General features: G+C 38.3%; 1 protein-coding gene across 4 annotated transcripts in view; it reads right to left on the bottom strand.

Moving 5' to 3' along the window:
- Nucleotides 1-13781: 13781 nt before the first annotated feature.
- The window catches only part of LOC109253326 (uncharacterized), a 64006-nt gene continuing 57056 nt past the window's right edge, over nucleotides 13782-20731 (bottom strand). For 3 of the 4 annotated variants that reach the window (XR_008417182.1, XR_008417181.1, XR_008417179.1), the window contains one exon: nucleotides 13782-14083. The gene's annotated coding sequence lies outside the window, so the exon portion shown is untranslated. Of the gene's footprint in view, nucleotides 14084-16472; nucleotides 18361-20731 lie in introns of those variants that run through there. The other variant, XR_008417180.1, reaches the window with a different exon arrangement.

The following is a 20731-nucleotide window of genomic DNA, read 5'->3' on the forward strand; positions in this document are numbered from 1 at the left end:
ATATCTGCTTTGGAGAAATGTCTATTCAAATCCTTTCCCCACTTTTTTAATTGGGTTGGGTTTTTTCATTACTGAGTTGTAGGAGTTCTCTATATATTTTGGATATTAATCCCTTATCACATACATGATTTGCAAATATTTTCTGTCTTTTCACTCTCGATAGTGTCCTTTGATGTGCGTAAGGTTTTAGTTTTTATAAAGTACAATGTATCTTTTTCCTTTGTTGTTTTGTGCTTTGGGTGTCATACTGGAGACAACATCTCCAAACCCAAAGTCATAAAGGATTCTCTGTATGTTTTCTTCTAAGAGTTTTATACTTTTGCTCTTATATTTAGGGCTTTGATCCATTTTGAGTTAATTTTTGTATATGCTGTAAGTTAAAAACCCAACTTCATTTTTTTGCATGTATCGGATATTCCTATGCCTTTTGGGTATGTTTATTTTTCTCATTTATAAACTTAAGATTGTAATAGTTACATCCTATATTTGTCTTAAAAAATTATTATATAGGGGTGCCTGGGTGGCTCAGCAAGTTAAGTGTCTGACTTCGGCTCAGGTCATGATTTCCCTGTCTGTGAGTTCGAGCCCCATGTCGGGCTTTGTGCCGACAGCCTGGAGCCCGGAGCCTGCTTCAGATTCTGTGTCTCCCTCTCTCTCTCCTCTTCCCTGCTCTCTCTCTCTCTCAAAAATAAATAAACATTACATTTTTAAAAATTATTATATATTATTTTATTGTTAAAAGGATAACTACACTGTGGACAACTTAAAAAGTAGATTTAATTCAATAAGACACTTTTAACGTTGATTGTATTTCATAGGCTGAGTATACTCTACACCACAGCGTTTTAGGGGTGTATAAAGAAAGACCTCAGTGTGGGAAAGAGAACTGGACTGGGGGCTGAATTTAAAAAACAAAAAAAAGGATGTTACCAAAAGGAGCCAGCTCTAAAGATGAGTGCTGTGCTTCAGCAATGGGTTTGGGGACAACTGGTGTCAAGACCCCTGCCCTGGGTTATACCATGAAGGACTTTTTGATTTTTTTTTTTTTCAACGTTTATTTTATTTTTGGGACAGAGAGAGACAGAGCATGAATGGGGGAGGGACAGAGAGAGAGGGAGACACAGAATCGGAAACAGGCTCCAGGCTCTGAGCCATCAGCCCAGAGCCCGACGCGGGGCTCGAACTCACGGACCGTGAGATCGTGACCTGGTTGAAGTCGGACGCTTAACCGACTGCGCCACCCAGGCGCCCCCATGAAGGACTTTTATAATGAGAAACTGAGTCTAGAGAGTCTTCTGAAGCTCTTGTGGAATAAAGGAATTTCTTGGTAGCTCAGAGCAGGTCATTTTTGTTTTCTGCCCAGTGTTAACCCCAGGACCCTGACTACAAACCCAGGATAGGCGTCCACCCTCCCACTGAGCCCTGCTCACCCCTGTGGCCTGGATCCACATATTCGCAACCTCACATTCTTCCCTGGTGACCGCCTGCTCCTCCTGAGCCGAGCCAGCCGAGCCGGGATCCCCCGCGCAGGCACAATCCACCCAACTCTGAGGCCAGCGCTCCGCCCAGAGCAACCCAGCCCCTGCAGGGCGCGCCCTTCCGGTTGTGCCCCTGAGCTGAGGGATGGCCGCCAGCCTGAAGAGACCTTCAGATCTCTTCAGATCATCCTGTGTATTCCAGGACCCGATTTCTGAGGAAAACATTCCGAAGGGCTCTCACCAAAAGCAAAACAAAACACTTTTGGTAAGACAGAGGTCTAAGCGGGCCTTTCCCCACCGGCAGAGCTTCAGAAGGGGCAAGTTGCCGGTCGAGCACAGAGAGTGGGTCCACGCAGGGGTGGAGGTGAGGGAGAAGCAGAAGGGACCGGAAACATTTACAGACCCAGCCTCTAGCGAGGTTATGAATGGAGCCCAGGTCAGAAGGTTGTGACGTAATGAGACAATGACCTACCTGGTCACCTACACCATACTGTTTATGATTAAATGGTAACTTTCCAAAGCAGACGCTCAGGCTACCTCGGTAAATACGTTACATGTGGGGTAGATATAAGAAGTCATAAACTTAAGCGAGAAGGGGCTGATAGTAACTGGAAATTAAAAAGTGGAAAATAACCCCAAGATGATTATGCCTAAAAGCTTGCTTAGAGACTAGCTAAAATTGTTTAAAACGTATTCTCTTGTTGAAGATTTCCTAAGGATGGAGATTCTAAGAGCCTATTTAAAATAAGTTCTTATATACATTTAAATGGAATCCGTATTAGTGAGGTAGTGGATACAATGGGGAAAGTCCAGGACTTGGAACTGGGGCAAGTGAAATTGAATCCCTGGTTCTGCCTCTTTTTGAATGTGTGAACCTAACCTGGGGCAAGTTACCTAAATTTTCCCACCCTTAATTTCTTCATCTTTAAAATAGGGATAATAATAGCATTGATGTTATAATACTGTTACAAGAAATGAATGAGGTAGACTGTATGAAACGTATATTGTCTAGTGCTATACAAATGTTAATCCTTCAATAAACTTGTGTTTTCGAAACTACTTGTACAAAAGGTCATCCCTTCTATGGCCATTTATTTCTATTTAAAAAAAATTTTTTTTAATGTTTTTTAAATTTTATTTTTGAGAGAGAGACAGAGTGTGAGCAGGGGAGGGGCAGAGAGGGAGACAGGATCCAAAGCAGGCTCCAGGCTCTGAGCTGTGAGTGCAGAGCCTGACGTGGGGCTCAAACTCATGGACTGCAAGATCATGAAGTGAGCTGAAGTCCTATGCCCAACTGACTGAGCCACCCAGGCGCCCCGATTTATTTCTATTTTTTAACTTTATAGTCAACACTGACATCTTTCCTTTTCTCTACATCATTATATTGGTCACTGGACACCACTTTAAAATGGCTATTTGTGGTCATGTTATGGATGTAATTTTGGTAAGGCCAACCTTATGAAAATGTATTATTTTCTGTGAGCCTAAATTATATTTATAATTCAGATGCCACCAAGAGGATGGTGGTCCTTGGTTTATGGTTTCATGGACTTATTGTTTAGTCTATTCTTTGATTTGGATAAGAGAATATAGTCTGTAAGTTTTTCTTTAAAAAAAAATTTTTTTTTAACGTTTATTTATTTTTGAGACAGAGAGAGACAGAGCATGAACGGGGGAGGGTCAGAGAGAGGGAGACACAGAATCCGAAACAGGCTCCAGGCTCTGAGCTGCCAGCACAGAGCCTGACGCGGGGCTCGAACTCCCGGACCGCAAGATCATGACCTGAGCAGAAGTCGGCCGCTTAACCAACTGAGCCACCCAGGCGCCCCTGTAAGTTTTTCTACCATATCTATTTATTAAGAATAATAGTCTTGTCATTTGCAACTACGTGGATGGAACTGGAGGGTGTTATGCTAAGTGAAATTAGTCAGAGGAAGACAAAAATCATATGACTTCACTCATATGAGGACTTTAAGAGACAAAACAGATGAACATAAGGGAAGGGAAACAAAAATAATATAAAAACAGGGAGGGGGACAAAACAGAAGAGACTCGTAAATATGGAGAACAAACTGAGGGTCGCTGGAGGGGGTTTGGGAGGGGGGATGGGCTAAATGGGTAAGGGGCACTAAGGAATCTACTCCTGAAATCATTGTTGCACTATATGCTAACTAATTTGAATGTAAATTTTAAAAAAATGAATGAAATCTTGCCATTTGCAACACAACAACAACAAAAGAATAATAGTCTTAACATGAAAAGATATTTTTCCAAAGAAGACATACAGATGGCCAAAAGACAAATGAAAAGATGCTCAGCATCACTCATCATCAAGGAAATGCAAATCAAAACCATAATGAGATATCACCTTACACCTGTCAGAATGGCTAAAATAAAAAATGTAAGAAACAACAAGCGTTGGCAAGGATGTGGCGAAAAAGAAATCCTCTTGCACTGTTGGTGGGAATGCAAATTGGTGCAGCCAGTATGGAGGTTCCTCAAAAAGGTAAAAATAGAACTACCCTATGATCCAGTAACTGCACTACTGGGTATTCACTCCCAAAATACAAAAACACTAATCCAAAGGGATATATGCACCCCTATGTTTATTGCAGCATTATTTACAATAGCCAAATTATGGAAGCAGTCCAAGTGTACATCAACAGATGAATGGATAGAGATGTGGTACATATATACAATGGAATATTATTCAGCCATAGAAAAGAATGAAATCTTGACATTTGCAACAACATGCATGGAACTAGAGAATATAATGCTAAGCAAAATAAGTCAGTGAGAGAGAGATAAATACCATATGGTTTCACTCATATGTGGAATTTAAGAAACAAACGAGCAAAGGAAAGAAAAGAAAGGGAGAGAGACAAACCAAGAAGCAGAGTCTTAACTATAAAGAACAAACTGATGATTACCAGAGGGGCGGTGGTGGGGGTTGGGGGAAATAAAGCGGCCAAGAGTACACTTATCATGATGAGCACTGAGTAATGTACAGAATTGTTGAATCACTGTATTGTACACCTGAAATTAATATAACACTGTATGTTAGCTGCACTGTAATTAAAATTAAAAATTTAATGAAAAGGGGGTGTCTGGGTGGCTCAGTCGGTTAAGCATCTGACTTTGGCTCAGGTCATAATTTAGCGGTTCATGAGTTTGAGCCCCGCGTCAGGCTCTGTGCTGACAGCTCAGAGCCTGGAGCCTGTTTCAGATTCTGGGTCTCCCTCTCTCTCTGACCCTCCCCCATTCATGCTTTGTCTCTCTCTGTCTCAAAAATAAATAAACGTTAAAAAAAATTAAAAAAATAATAATAAAAAAATAAAAACTTAATAAAAAAAAGAATAGGGGCATTCACTTTCAAATGCCTCCTCTCTGTAAAGAGAGCTTTCATACTATTCTTACTTTCTGATCTTATACTCCAATAAACTTTTGCCTGCTGTTCATTTAAAAAAAAAGAATAATAGTCTTCAAGTATGACCTCTTCAATTACTAATGAGATATTCTGGACATCATATTCAATAAGATTTAGAGAAGCATAAGCACTCATACACAAAACCCCTCCCTCAGTCAATTTCAGCTCTTTTTTAATCATACCTTGCCCAAACCACCAAAGGTTCTTTTGGAACTGAAGTCAGAGCTGGAATGTTGCACTTATTAGGAGGGGTGAAAGGTGAAGGCAGTAGAGGGCTGCCGGAATGGTGCATTCCTGAAAGCCCTGAAGAACAGGTGGGTCTAGTTGCCCATGTGGAGCAGGTAGGGTAGGAACTAGAAAGGAGTTGCGGTGTGTTTCAAATTAGTCATTGGGATGTCAGGGAGAATGTTGACATCAAGTCAGGACCAAAATGATCGAGGAATTAGGAAACCAAAAAAGATGTCTTACCAGGGCATAAATTAGGGACTAGACAGAGTCAGGCTGCCATGGGAAAAGTCAGTGTATCCCTGGATTAAATCTTGTACGCAAAAAAATCCCACTTGGAAACTAGAATCTCCCTTTGGGTTGATGCTCAAGAGTGTCCATGGTTATCTTCTTTAAAAAAAAAAAAGATATTTATTGACCATTTGCTATGTTCCATCAGTATTCTAAGCGCTTTGCTTGTATTTTTTAATTTGTATAACACCTCTATGGAGTAGGTAACCTATCTGCATTTTATAGAAGAAACCAAGGTGAAGTTAACTAGCTTGTCCAAAGTTACTCGTCCAATATTGAGTATAGCTCAACTATTAGAGCTGTGACCCAATCCATACAGTCTGACTCCAGAGCCTGCACTCTAAACCATTATAGTCTATGGCTCTTTGCCATTTGAACTCATGTTTATCATTTTGCCATTTCACTGGGCTCAGCCTAGTCTTGAGAGAGATGGTTGACGACATGCAGATCAGGTCCAGATATTATTTAGTCTAATTTTTCTTGTTAAGAGCATAACATTTAAGAAAAAACTTAAAGAAGTACAACTTAAGGCAAAACGTCTTTATCTCCTTTAGGTTAAAAAACCTCTAGTTTGCTGCACAAAAGCTCTTGACATTTTGTCATCAGAATTCTTCATGGCTGATTTTTCTCAATTTTGGATTTGTTCACTTATAGAAGAGAAGTTGGTCTTATTTTCCCTCCTTCGAGGAAAGACCATATTTACCTCTCTGTATTCTAAACTCTCAATCCTAGCATTGTTCCTCCCTGGAGGCATATTCGATGTAAAGGGATTCCAGGATGTCCAAATGAATATGTCAACTAATGAGATATGTGTAATTAGAACTCAAGAGAAATTAGGGCTGTGAATTTGTCTATTGTTAATAGAGAGGTTATAACTGAAGTTATGAGGTTAAGACCTCCAAGGAAAAATAATCAAAAAATGAAAAAAAGAGGGCTCAGTCCAGGTGGAAAAGACTATGTAGATCATTCTAGTCCAATCCTTTACAAAAATCTCAACTCCCCAGAATAAAATCATCCTACTTTACTACTATACTTGTGATAATGGAAATTTATTAACCCCCTAAATAGTTTCCCCTTTCAGTTTCCACTGAAACAAATTACCACAAATTTAGTGGTTTAATAACACAAAAATATAATCTTACAATCCTGGAGGTCAAATGTCCAAAATGAGTTTCACTAGGCCCAAATCAAGACGTTGACAGGACTGAATTCCTTCCAGAGACTCTAAGGTAGCATCTGTTTCCTTGTCTTTCTGGGTTCTGGAAGTTCCCTGCATTCCTTGACTTATGGCCCCTTCCTTCATCCTCAATGCCAGCAACATAACATTTTCATATCTCCTTTTCACCCTGGCCCTCTGCTTCCATCATCACTACCCCTTCTCTGATTCTCTTCCCTCTTCCATTTAAAATTTTTTTTATTTTTATAGAATTTCTCTTTTTTTAATGTTTATTTTGAGAAAGAGTGCATGCACGAGAGAGAGAGAGAGCAAACGGGGGAGGGGCAGAGAGAGAGGGAGAGAGAATCCCAAGCAGGCTCTGCACTGTCTGCACAGAGCCCAACCCAGGGCTTGATCCTGTGAACCATGAGATCATTACCTGAGCCGAAATCAAGAGTTGGACGCTTAACCAACTGAGCCACCCAGGCGCCCCTCTCTCTTCTATCTTTTATTTATTTATTTATTCCTTTCTCTCTCTCTCTCTCTTTTTCTCTTCTATCTTTTAAAAACCACTGTTATTACAATAGGCTTATCAGGTAATCTCCTTACATTAAGATTCTTAAATTAATCACATCTACAAAGTAGATGGCCTTTTGGCATGTACAGCAACATATTCAGGGGTTTCAGGGTTGAAGGTGTGGATACCATTATTCTCTCTACCACACCCTCCCAAAGTAGCCTACAACTCTAATGGCTAGAAAGTTCTCATTTTGAGCTAAGCCTTGTTTACATGTAGTTTCTATATATTGATCCTGGCTTTGTTCTCTAAAGTCACAAATACCAAGTTTAATATCTGCCACATAACTCTCCTTCAGATGTCTGAAAATATATTGATCCCTCTCCCCTTGACAAAACCATATCTTCAGCGGTTTCATAAGACATAGGTTCAAATTCCTATTATCCTGGTTGGCCTCCTTTGATACTTTTGGCTTAGCAATGCTTTTTTACAATTTTTATTTATTTATGTTGAGAAAGAGTGTAAGTGGGGGTGGGACAGAGAGAGAGGGAGAAAGAGAATCCCAAACTCCACACTGTCAGCACAGAGCCCAACACGAAGCTTTATTGCACAAACTGCAAGTTCATGACCTGAGCTCAAATCAAGAGTCAGATGCGTAACTGACTGAGCCACCCAGGCACACCCCTCAATGCTGTTTTGAAAATATGATGTTGTCTGACCAAACAAGAATAGACGGGGCCAATGTCTCTCTGGTTCTACACACCGAATTTTAATTAACAAAGCCCAAGGTTGTAGTTTACTAAAATTCTTGTCCTTTTAGATACTGCTTCAGATACTGCTGAAGGACCTGTTTACCTGAACTATACTTGTAGAGTCGATTTTTAACTGAAATGCTGGCATTTACAATGGTTTATCAAATAACTTTTTAGTGTCAATGAACAAATTAGTAACTTTTAAAAAAAATTTTTTTTAACGTTTATTTATTTTATTTTTGAGACAGAGGGAGACAGAGCATGAACGGGGGAGGGTCAGAGAGAGGGAGACACAGAATCTGAAGCAGGCTCCAGGCTCTGAGCTGTCAGCACAGAGCCCGACGCGGGGCTCGAACTCACGGACCGAACAGAATAGAGCAAGAAATCCATGCTTATACAATCAATTAATCTATGACAAAGGAGGCAAGAATATAAAATGGGGGAAAAGATTGTCTCTTCAATAAATGGTGCTGGGGAAATTGAACAACTACATGCAAAAGAATAAAACTAGACCACTTTCTTATACCATACACAAAAATAAACTCAAAATGTATTAAAGACCTAAATGTAAGACCTGAAACCATAAAACCCCTAAAAGAAAACATAGGTGGTAATCTCTTGGACATCAGCCCTAGCAATATTTTTCTGGATGTTTCCTCAAGCAAAGGAAACAAAAACAAAAAAGTAAAAATAAACAGGTGGGACCACATCAAGGTAAGAGATTTTTGCAGAATGAAGGAAACCATCAACAAAATGATACAATCTACGGAAAGGGAGAAGATATTTGCAAAGTATATATCATCTAAGGGGTTAATATCCAAAATATACAAAGAACTCATATAACCCAACACCAAAAAAACCCCAAATAATCTAATTAAAAATGGGCAGAGGACCTGAATGGACATTTCTCCGAAGAAGACATACAGATGGCAAACAGACACATGAAAATTTGCTCAATATCACTCATTACAGGGAAATCCAAATCAAAACCACAATGAGATATCACCTCACACCAGTCAGAATGGCTAGTATCAAAAAGACAAGAAATAACAAGTGTTGGTGAAGATGTAGAGAAAAGGGAGCTCTCATGCACTGTTGGTGGGTATGTTAATTGGTGCAGTCACTATGGAAAATAGTAAGGAGTTTCCTCACAAAATGTAAAATAGAAATACCATAAAGCCTAGTAATTCCACTTCTAGGTATTTACCTAAAGAAAATAGTACCATTATTTAGAAAAGATATATGCACTCCTATGTTTATTGCATAAATTATGTATGTATGTGTTTATTTATTTTTATTTTTTAAAAAAATGTTTTATTTATTCTTGACAGAGAGAGAGAGCATAAGCGAGGGAGGCGCAGAGAGAGAGGGCGACACAGAATCTGAAGCAGGCTCCAGGCTCTGAGCTGTCAGCACAGAGCCCGACGCGGGGCTCGAACTCACGGACCGCGAGATCATGACCTGAGCCGAAGTCGGGCGCTCAACCGACTGAGCCACCCAGGCGCCCCAAATTGTTATTTATAATAGCCTTGAATTTTTTTTTTTTTAACGTTTATTTATTTTTGAGACAGAGAGAGACAGAGCATGAATGGGGGAGGGTCATAGACAGGGAGACACAGAATTGAAACAGGCTCCGGGCTCTGAGCTGTCAGCACAGGGGCCCGATGCGGGGCTCGAACTCATGGACCGCGAGATCATGACCTGAGCCGAAGTCGGCGCTCAACCGACTGTATAATAGCCTTGATATGGAAGTAACCTAAGTATCCATCATAGATGAATGGATAAAGAAGATGTGATAAATATATACAATGGAATATTGCTCATTCATAGAAAAATAATGATATCTTGCCATTCACAACAACATGGATAGATCTTGGAGGTGAAATAAGTCAGACAGGAAAAGACAAATATCATATGATTTCACTTGTATGTGGAATCTAAAAAACAGAAACAGCAACAAACTCATAAGTACAGAGAACAAACTGGTGGTTACCAGAGCGGAGGGGTAATGAGGGGATGGAGAAATAGGTGAAGGGGATCAGAGGTACAAAATTCCAGTTATAAAATAAATAAGTCACGGGGATGAAAAGTATGGCATAGGGAATATAGTCAACTATATTGTTGTAACACTGTATGGTGACAGGGATGGTGAATAATTGTGGTGAGCACTGAGTAATGTATAGACTTGTTGAATCATTATGTTGTACACCTGAAACTAATATAATATTGCATGTCAACTATATTTCAATTAAAAAATGCCAAGACTATTTATTCCCTTATAAGGGTAGGTAGATGTGTTCATTAGAACATAAACTCCCTAACTCTGGAAAATAGTATGGAGGTTCTTCCAAAAGTTAAAAATAGAACTACCGTAGGGCCCAGCAATTGCACTACTAGGTATTTACCTAAAGGATACAAAAATACTGACTCAAAGTAATACATGCGCCCAGATGTTTACAGCAGCACTATCAACAATAGCCAAATTATGGAAAGAGCCCAAATGTCCATCGACTGAACAGTGGACAAAGAAGATGTGGTACATATATGCAATGGCATATTATGAAGCCATCAAAAAGAATGAAATCTTGCCATTTGCAATGATGTGGATGGAGCCAGAGACGATTATGCTAAGCAAAATAAGTCAGTCAGAGAAAGACAAATACCATATGATTTCACTCATATGTGGAATTTAAAAGCAAAACAGATGAACATGGGAGGAAAAAAGAGAAGGACAGACCATAAAACAGACTCTTAACTATAGAGAACAACTAAGGGTTGCTGGAGGGGATGTGGGTGGGGGGAAGTGCTAAATGAGTGATGGGGATTAAGGAGGGCACATGTTATGATGAGCACTGGGTGTTATAGGTAAGCGATGAATCACTAAATTCTACTCCTGAAACTAATGTTACACTGTATGTTAACTAACTGGAATTTAAATAAAAACTTGAAACAAACAAAAAAACCCACACGAACTCCCTAAGCACAGAAACCTTGTGCTATTTGTCTTTGTATCCTTCCCCCCCGCACCCTGCCCCCCGTACTTGGGACAGGGGGAGTTCTGTAAATGTTTATATATGAACATATTTCCTTTTAGATCACCTATAGGAAAGGAACAGAGCAAAATAATATATATAAAGATTTTTACTCACTTTATTTAGTACATCCATTTTTCTACAGATGTGTGGTGTTTATTGTCTCTGGAGAGCAACAGTAGTCTGAAGCTCAAGGGACAGTTTTCCATGACCTAAGCAATGGAATGAAGAGAATAACTAAATTCCAGTTTCATGCATTTGAACTGCTCTTAAACTTTAGTCAGAGTTCTTTATATCCTTTCACAAAATGGGCCAAGTCAGTTAAGGAAAGTTACTGAGAAGCTTTGAGGATATGTGAATCAATGAATGCAAAGAACTGTTCATTTTAACAACTATGTTTGTACACATTTAAGAATAGTGCTATGTAAGTTTTATATGTATATAAAATGAGTAAATGTCCTTTGGCCTACAGCCTTCTAAACACTATTATTCTACTTACAGTTTGGGGTTTGGACCTTAGTCAATCCAGGATTTTGGTCCAGTTAGTCCTTTTGCATGAATGCATATATGTGTACACGTTTGTGTGTGTGTGGATTGTGTTTGCTTTTATATCAGGATTTCCTATTTGTCTCCAGCAGTCACAAGTAACATTGCTTCATAAAACCACTTCAGGTGGCAGTTTAGATAATTATTTAGATTTATGATCTTGTAAAGCAGGATATTTTTTTGATAGAACATACGTAAGAACTTCTCTCATTGAAGTCCTAACAATAGAGAAAAGTAATTATCCCAACCTTCCACAAAAGATCTGAAAGTCAATGTAGCCCTAAGAAGTTCACTTTTTTCCAACCATTCTTAGTTTAAAAAATTCATGGAATAGGGGTGCCTGGTGGACGTTCAGTTGGTTAAGTGTCCAACTTCGGCTCAGGTCATGATCTCATGGTTGGTGGGTTTGAGCTCCGCTTTGGGCTCTGTGCTGATAGCTCAAAGCCTGGAACCTGCTTCAGATTCTGTGTCTTTCTCTCTGCCCCTCCCCTGCTCACTCGCTGTCTCTGTCTCTCAAAAATGAATAAATATTAAAAAAAATGAAAAATTCATGGAATATTTTGAGGAAGTAGATATGTTCATTATCTTGATTGTGGTATTGCTACAGATATAGGTATATATATCTAAGCTCATCAAATTGTACACTTTGAAAATGTACAGATTATTGTATGCCATATAACCTCAAAAAATGTTAAAATTAAGCTCCTTAAAGAATGAGTGAACCATAATTATATAAAGCAATTATAGATGAATGCCACAAACATAATATTGAGCAAAAGAAGTCAGATACAAAAGAGTACATAATATGTGATTCACTCTTAAGGGAGAGTAATGACTGAAAAGGGGTATAAGGAGGTCTTCTGAAATGGTGGTGATTTTGTTTCTTGCATTGAATTGCATGGGTGAATTTACTTCATGAAAATTAAATGAACTGTGCATTTGTGCACGGGGTCTTTGTGCTGACGGAATTGTTCTGTATCTTGATGATGGTGGTGGTTACACAAATCTATAAAGATGTGATAAATCTGCATAGATTTTTATACATGCGTACAAATGAGTGCTTGTAAAGATGGTGAAATATGAATAAATTCTATGGATTATACCAATGTCAATTTCCTGCTTTTGATATTATACTACAGTTATGTAAAATGCTACTACTGAGGGAAACTAGGTGGAACATCTCTGTTCTAATTTTTCAACTTCCTGTGAATCTATAATTATTTCAAAATGAAAAAATACTATTGTGTTAAGTGGAATTTTAGTGCAAGAATGTCTGTTGGATTTTCTATTTATTTCCCATCTCTAAAAATTTCTCTACTCTCCCTCAGGATTCTGGTGAAAGCTGTTATGTTCCATCTAAATGGCCTCAAACCTACATGGCAGTCAATTAGTCCAGGGGTGGGCATCTGTCCTAATACAGACAAATCAGAGCCTTTCCTGGATATGGAATTTGGACTAAATTATGGTGTTTGGACTAAATGAGCCATTTCTCTTTTTATGCCTGGACTATAACTTTTAAACTCAAGAGCTTCCAGGCTGTCCTCTTTTTCATGATGTGGTCAAGGGAAACAGAAGAACCTAGTCTACAGAGAGGAGGTGGAATGAAGCACATGCACAAAGAGAGGGGGAGACTGGAGAAGGAGAGTGCTTTGGACATTTGTCTTCCTGGTTCCTTATGTGCGGTTGACTATCTGTCCTTGAGTTCTGAGAGATGCTTCTATACATTTAAAATAGATTTGCCTTCTTATCTAAATAAGGTCCATTTGGATTTCCATTGCTTTCAACCCTAAAGAATCCTAACCAATACACTTAGGAAGATGTAAACTGAGGCTTACACTTAGAGTACTTTTTTTTTTTTTTTAATTAAGAAGTATGACTTTACAGTATCTGAGATAAAGATTTCTACTTCTCCATTGTACAATTGCACAGGATGTACTGACAATCATTTAACCACCCACCTCATTTTCAGGTGAGAAAGCTGAAGCCAGAGAGGTTATGAGACTTAGCCAGATCATACAGCCGGTTTCTAGAGGATCCAGAGCCACCAGCACCTCACCTCCCTCACTTCAGTATTACATAGTATGTCCTGGAGGGAAGCTCCAGAATGTTCTACTCCGGGTTTCATCTGCTTGTTTTTAGTGTATTGGCGGCATAACTAATGAATCAGAATATAATTAACAAGGACCTACTTGAAAGATCAAATGAATAAGGGGTAGGGAATACTGATACAAATAAGACTTTTAATTACAGGTACTTACTACTAAAAAAAAACTTTAACTTTTATAAAACATTATTAGTCATAGAGATATTCCATTTGTCACTTAGACATAGTCTTCTGAGAGTCAAAGGAAACATAATTTCAGGACAGATTACTCAAATATTTTAATTCAAACGGTGAGTGTCTGGAAGTGAGGAAAAAATTTAAGACTCTATTAAACAGGATGTCAATACTCATTTTGACGTAAACTTCCTGAGAGGTGGAGGTTTGCTCTGAAACTTCCTGCTTGGTCATAAAGAGGAACGAGGCAATTGGAACACATTAGTCTTTCTCTCCCAATCTGGTCCAATGTGGTTGATTAAAAATGCTGATTTTGGTTTATTCTTAAAAAACACAAGTAGCCAAAGCACAGCATTGTGTTGACTGTATTTCAGGAGGCACCTGCAAGGTGAGAAAAAAGTATTACCCAGTTTTAAATAAAGAGAAGTCTGATAAACACGTGACTTGCTGGAAAGCAAAGCACAGAATAGAAAAAGTGTCATTTGCAGCTTTCAGTTTTATGTTCCCTTAATGGAAGTAGCGGCTCTTACCCTGGCTAGCACATTGGAGACTTAAAGTTACAGCTGTCTACTTTTTGATGAAAGTTGTCTGCCACTGGTGGCTGTACCCCAACTCTCTGTGGTGGGGTTGTGGATGATAACACAGCCCTGTGTTATGTACACATGTAACTCCCCCTACTCTTGTCCTCCCCTAAACCTGTATTGTGTCTTTTTTTTTTTTTTTTTTTTTGTAATTTCTTATGCAGAGGGGCATTTTATTTTATTTTAAAGATTTTATTTTTAAGTAATCACTACATCCAATGTGGGGCTCGAACTCATAACCCTGAGATCAAGAGTCACATGTTCCACTGACTGAGCCAGCCAGGTGCCCAGTAAAGGGGCATTTTATTTACTTATTTTTATTATTTTTAAAAAATGTTTATTTTTGAGACAGAGAGAGAGAGTGTGAGCATGAGTGGGGAGAGGAGCAGAGAGAGGGAGATACAGAATCCACAGCAGGCTCCAGGGTCTGAGCTGTTAGCATAAAGCCCAGTGAAGGGCTGGAACCCATGAACCACAAGATCATGACCTGAGCTGAAGTCGGATGCTTAACCGAGTGAGCCACCCAGGCGCCCCGTAAAGGGCCATTTTAATAACTAATTTCCCAAGAATAGAGATCCCAGCTCTGTCACCACCTCAGGTGCGTATGCTGTTGTCCCCAATGTGTTCTGTTTTGTTTTTGCTGCTAATCCCTAAATCCAATAATTGGCCAGTCAATGATGCTGCATGCTGTTTCTCTGTGATCTCACTCCTAGCACCACAGGTGACCAAGGACCATTCTTAGTCTTTGGGTCTCTTTTGGACCCACACACTGGTTTGGCTTCCGGTCTCTCTCAATAGGCACAGAGTCTCTAACTCTCTAGGACCACCCCCAAGAATGATAGCTAGAGATCCTTGGTCTTCATTCCCTGGAGCTGCACTCTCCCTGAGAGAAGGCACTGGCTCATTCACATGTTTGATACTTAAACTTTGAGCTAGGGGGAAAGAAAAAACTTTTCTCACTATAGAGTTGCCCAAAAGGAAATAAGTAACTAAAAATAATAACTGCTTTAAGAAAAAAAAAAGGAAGGAAGAAGCAAAAAAAGAAAGAGTTCCCAGACCCTTAAGATTTTTTCTGGGGGAGGGGCCCCAACACTTTTCTGTTTAGTTGGCTTCCCAATGTTCCCACTCCTTTCTGGAACATTTTCTATTTCACCTTGGCATACAGCATTGCATTTTTGTAATATTGCTTTGCAAAGAAATTATTAAGTGTTTGGCATTAATATTTGGCACAATATTAATTTATCCCTCCTACTCCTGAAGCCCCCATTACACACAGTTCTACCTTGCAGCTCTGTCACAGAGGCTAGGCTAACAGAAAGACAAATGTATTTAGTTTAATTTAGCAAATACTTGTTAAATGGAGAGGTACCTTGAGAAAAATTGGAAGCTTGTAATCCTATAACGGTGAATCTCTGATAAATATCAGACATTGACAATTGATACTACGAAGATATAGACAATATATAGACATTCAGAAAGTGAGGATGGGAAGAGTGATGCCAAATGAGAATAATGGAACTTCAGAAAAGTAGAACTTTGTTAAAAATTGCTGTACTTTTCTTTGACAACAAAAGGAATACCGGCTTTTCATTCTTTAAACAAATTTTTTTTATTACGTTTCTTTATTTTTGAGAGGCTGAGAGAGACAGAGCATGAATGGGGGAGGGGCAGAGAGAGAGGGAGACACAGAATCCCTAAGTAGGCTCCGGGCTCTGAGCTGTCAGCCCAGAGCCCAACATGGGGCTCAAACCCATGAACCGTGAGATCATGACCTGAGCCCAAGTCAGACACTCAACCAACTGAACCACCCAGGCGCCCCTACCAGCTTTTCATTCTTAAAAGTTTGAAATATGCAGGGGCACCTAGTGGCTCAGTCGGTTAGGCATCTGACTTTGGCTCAGGTCATGATCTCGTGGTCTGTGGGTTCAAGCCCTGCATCCGGCTCTGTGCTGACAGCTCAGAGCCTGGAGCCTGTTTCAGATTCTGTGTCTCTATCTCTCTCTCTACTCCTCGCCTGCTCACGCTTTGTCTCTCTCTCTCTCAAAAATAAAATAAACATTAAAAAAAAAAGTTTGAAATACACAGAAAAGCAGAAAGAAAGAAAGAAAGAAAGAAAGAAAGAAAGAAAGAAAGAAAGAAAGAAAGAAAAAAGCCACCTTTGAGATAATCACTGTTTACATCTGGGCATATAACTTTAAACATTTTTATTTATATGTACATTTATACACATATACACAAACACATGTGTAATTGGGATCATATTCTATATAATACTCTGTGACCTCTTTTTTTTTAAATTTCAAATCCACTGTATTATCCTTGTTCAAAATATAGATTATAAGCATTCAAGAAGCATTCTTGTTCTAATATAATGACCTAGGAGTAAGGATTTCAATAATTTTCAGGCCTGAGGTAATTATTAAGAAATGTTGATGTACAAGTGTATGCCTTTTTAGGAAAGAGTTAGCTAGCTATCTTCTACTGATATCTGTGAAGGTTTCTTCATTTCAACCACATCAACTAATATTCTCTACTTCTATCTATTACTATTATAAAGATGCATCAGTATTTTAATAGATTGGCACCACTTTTTCTTTAAAGACCAATTGGTATAACATTTTATTTATAAAATTCAAAATATTCCTTAGTCATACAAAATGCAGAAGAATGAGGCCCTAAACACCAATTTCAAGGTAATGATATCAATGTTACAAGTCAACCATGAACAGCATCTCCATTTAGGTTTTAGTCATATATTGTATATTATGCTGTCATTAATCTTCCATGGAAAATTAGATATGTATGAATCCCACCTAATGAAGAAAGGCATTTCATATTGTTCAAGCAGAAACAAGCAACCACGTGATTTCACATATCCACAAGGAATAAACGAATTTCGTGATTTAAGAGCAGAAATACATTAATATTTGCTAGTCACAAATCTCAAGTAGGGTCAATGTAAAAAAGGCACATATTGAAATTACTGGTAACTGTCCAAAAATGTATCCCCTGAATCTTCTGAAGCATAATAGCATACACATTATCTAAGAGCTTAACTTCGGATTGTTCCTTACATAAGTATTCTGACTTAGAGTGATGTCTGAAACGAGTGACTGGCTTACTGCTGTCTACTGTGAAATCTGTGACATTTACTGACATTTGATTTTCAATTAAATACTTTTCCATATTTTGTAACCTCATTTTTTAACCTAACAATACATTGTGAATATTTATTCACATTCTGACATATTCTTCTACTCCTGATTATCATTTCAGAATATGGTTGCTCTGTCCTTAATCTCTATTAGACATTTAGTTTGTTTCCAATGTTTAACCATTATAAACAATACTGTGATGAACTATCATATGTAAGTAATTCTATAAATATCCGATTATTTTCTTAAGTTCCCAGAGATGGAACTGCTTAGTCAAGGTCTTTAAACATTTTAAGGCTTTTATGACACTACTATCAGCAACACATGAGTATCTCATATTCTGATGGGTAGAACTTTTCTAGGGGTGACAATATTTCCTGTTTGAAGCTTGATTTGTTTTGAAGATACAGAAAATTACATAATAGAGATTTTTCTCCCTGGTATGCCATAGCTCCATCCATAGTGCTCCATCTATTCTACCCTGTCAATTTGGTGTCTGAGGGGGGAAAGGTAAGATTGTGTTTAAGATGGTGTCACACCCTTGGCACATGAAGCACAATATGTAGATCAAAGAGGAGAAAGCCCTGGGCACTTCTTATCTCCAGTGTGCTCTTGCTAAATGCCTTCCTTGCAGTATTAAGCAGTCTACTGTAGGTGGACAGAATAGGTCTTTTCTTACCTGAAATTTTCTCCCCTTCAAAGATGATAACCAATTTTGTTATTTTCATTAAACATTCATGACCTGAGGGGCACCCGGGCGGCTCAGTAGGTTAAGCATCCGGCTTCAGCTCAGGTCATGATCTCACGGTTCATGAGTTTGAGTCCTGCGTCGGGTTCTGTGCAGACAGCTCAGAGCCTGGAGCCTGCTTCGGATTCTGTGTCTCCCTCTCTCTGCCCTCCCCTGCTTGCACTGTCTCTGTCTCTCAAAAAATGAATAAATATTAAAATTTTTTTAAAAAAAATATTCATGACCTGAAAGATCAGGTCTACTCAAAGATATTTAATGGCAAACTATATAATTTTTATTAAAAGAAAGAAAAAGAAAACCAAGTGGCGTTAACTTTGATTTGAGTACATACATGATGAGAGTTAATCCCTCCCTGTTTTAATGAGTATGGCATTAAGTGCCTATATCTTGATCTTTCATGCAGTGCAACCTATCATTGAGAGATTTCAAAGCTGTTATTTAAGATGTTGATTATATAATGTATAGATGTCATTAAGTGTGTGGTTTAATCTGTTAAGACACACTTAGAGAAGGGAGCATGAGTGTATTATTGTCACTTTTACAAATCTGTATCAGTATATACATATATACATACATATATATATATATATATATATATGTATTCATGACCTACATATGTATGTGTGTGTGTATATATATAGATATATATACACACACACATATTTATGTGTATATATATATACACACACACATATATATATATAGTAATATACAGGTATACTGTATAGTAAATACTGTATAGTAAATTTACTATACTACTGTATAGTAAATATACAGGTATACTGTATACTAAATAGTAATATACAGGTATACTGTATAGTAAATAGTATACCTATATAGTATATACTATACTATACTATGCTATATAGTGTGTATATATATAGTGGTGGTGGCTCAGTCAGTTAAGTGTCAGACTCTTGATTTCAGCTCAGGTCATCATCCCAGGGTCGAGGAATCGAACCCCTCATTGGGCTCTGCACTAAGTGTGGAGCCTGCTTAAGATTCTCTCTCTCTCCCTCTGCCCCTCTCCTCCACTTGTATGCTCTTTTTCTCTCTAAAATAAAAATAAATAAATGACAGTAAGTAAAATATTAAAAAAATAAAAATATTATGTAGTGCAAAACTTCAGTTGGTAATTTATTTTACTTGCCTAGCACCCTCCACCTCCACTCCTCTCCCAGTTAAGATATACACCCCACGGGGCGCCTGTGTGGCTCAGTTGGTTGAGCGTCCGACTTCAGCTCAGGTCATGATCTCACGGTTCTTGGGTTTGAGCCTGCAAAGGCTTGTTGCTGTCAGCACAGAGCCTGCTTTGGATCCTCTGTCCCCTCCCCCCCAACTCTCCCCTGCTCACGCTCCCTCTCTCAAAAATAAATAAACTTAAAAAAAAAAGATATACACCCCAAAAAGACTGTGACCTTGATTATCTTGTTCACTGCTGCATACCTATCTTAAATAGTTCCAGATATCTAGTAAAAGGTCTATAAATATTTTCTGAATGAATGAAAACTAAAGCCGTAATTCAAAAAGAGTAAAAAAATAAAAACCAAAACAGCATTGCATTTATAAAATACTATAAACAAAAGTCCCAAAGGCATCCAGTTGTAAAACAATCCAGATGTGCCAACAGAGTTGCAAATTTAATCTAATTCCAAACTTTAAAGTGGTAGCATGCATTACTGCTTCAATGAATGATGATATTAATAGTAATACTCAGAATGAGTAATAAATGCATAGTGGGATTCATAATATCAGTGTCAGAAGTAGCCCTTCTGACTGAATTCTGAGATTCAGACTGATCTGATCTGAATTCTGAGATTCAGGTATTCTGACTGAATATTTGAGAAAAGGAAGAGATCAATCCATGTAGACAAATGTTTAAACCTGTGGCAGATGAAAAAAGGAGGTAACTGCAGAAGCAATTTACCTTTTTTCTTATTGTGTGGCTTCTCTTTATTTTTTGCTTTTTCACCTTTATCTTTGAAAACAAAAGGACTAAAAAGCACCTGGGTGGCTCATTCTGTTGAGTATCTGACTCTTGATTTCCACTCAGGTCACGATCCCAGGGTTGTAGGATTCAAACCCCGCACTGGGCGCCATGCTGGGCATGAAGCCTGCTTAAGATTCTCTCTCTCTCCCTGCCCCTCCCCCCCCCCCCCCCCCGTCAAAAATTAACAAAACAAAACAAAAGGATTAATTTTGGAGGACCTGAGTGGTTGGATCTTTGGTAAACAGGTAACTTAAAAAATTTTAGGAGAACTAAAGTATGTTAAACTTAATAGAAGCTTAGAAGGCACATCTTTTTTCAGATGACTACCATATGCACCCTTTACAGCTTGACTTTTAAATAAAGTCTTAAATATCAGAAGAAGGCAGAAGGCTTGTTTGATTTTTTTAACTTGGTTTTTATTATAAAATGTATCATATACACCAAAGAGCATATAAAATCTAGAAGTAGATTTTAAAGAACTATAGAAACATCAATATATCCACTAGTTTGAGAATAACTCTTTTAAAAGTTTATTTACTTATTTTGAGAGAGAGA

This window comes from Panthera pardus, unplaced genomic scaffold, assembly GCF_024362965.1.
Source record: "Panthera pardus isolate Hobbes unplaced genomic scaffold, ASM2436296v1 HiC_scaffold_24, whole genome shotgun sequence".
Taxonomy (NCBI): Eukaryota; Metazoa; Chordata; class Mammalia; order Carnivora; family Felidae; genus Panthera; species Panthera pardus.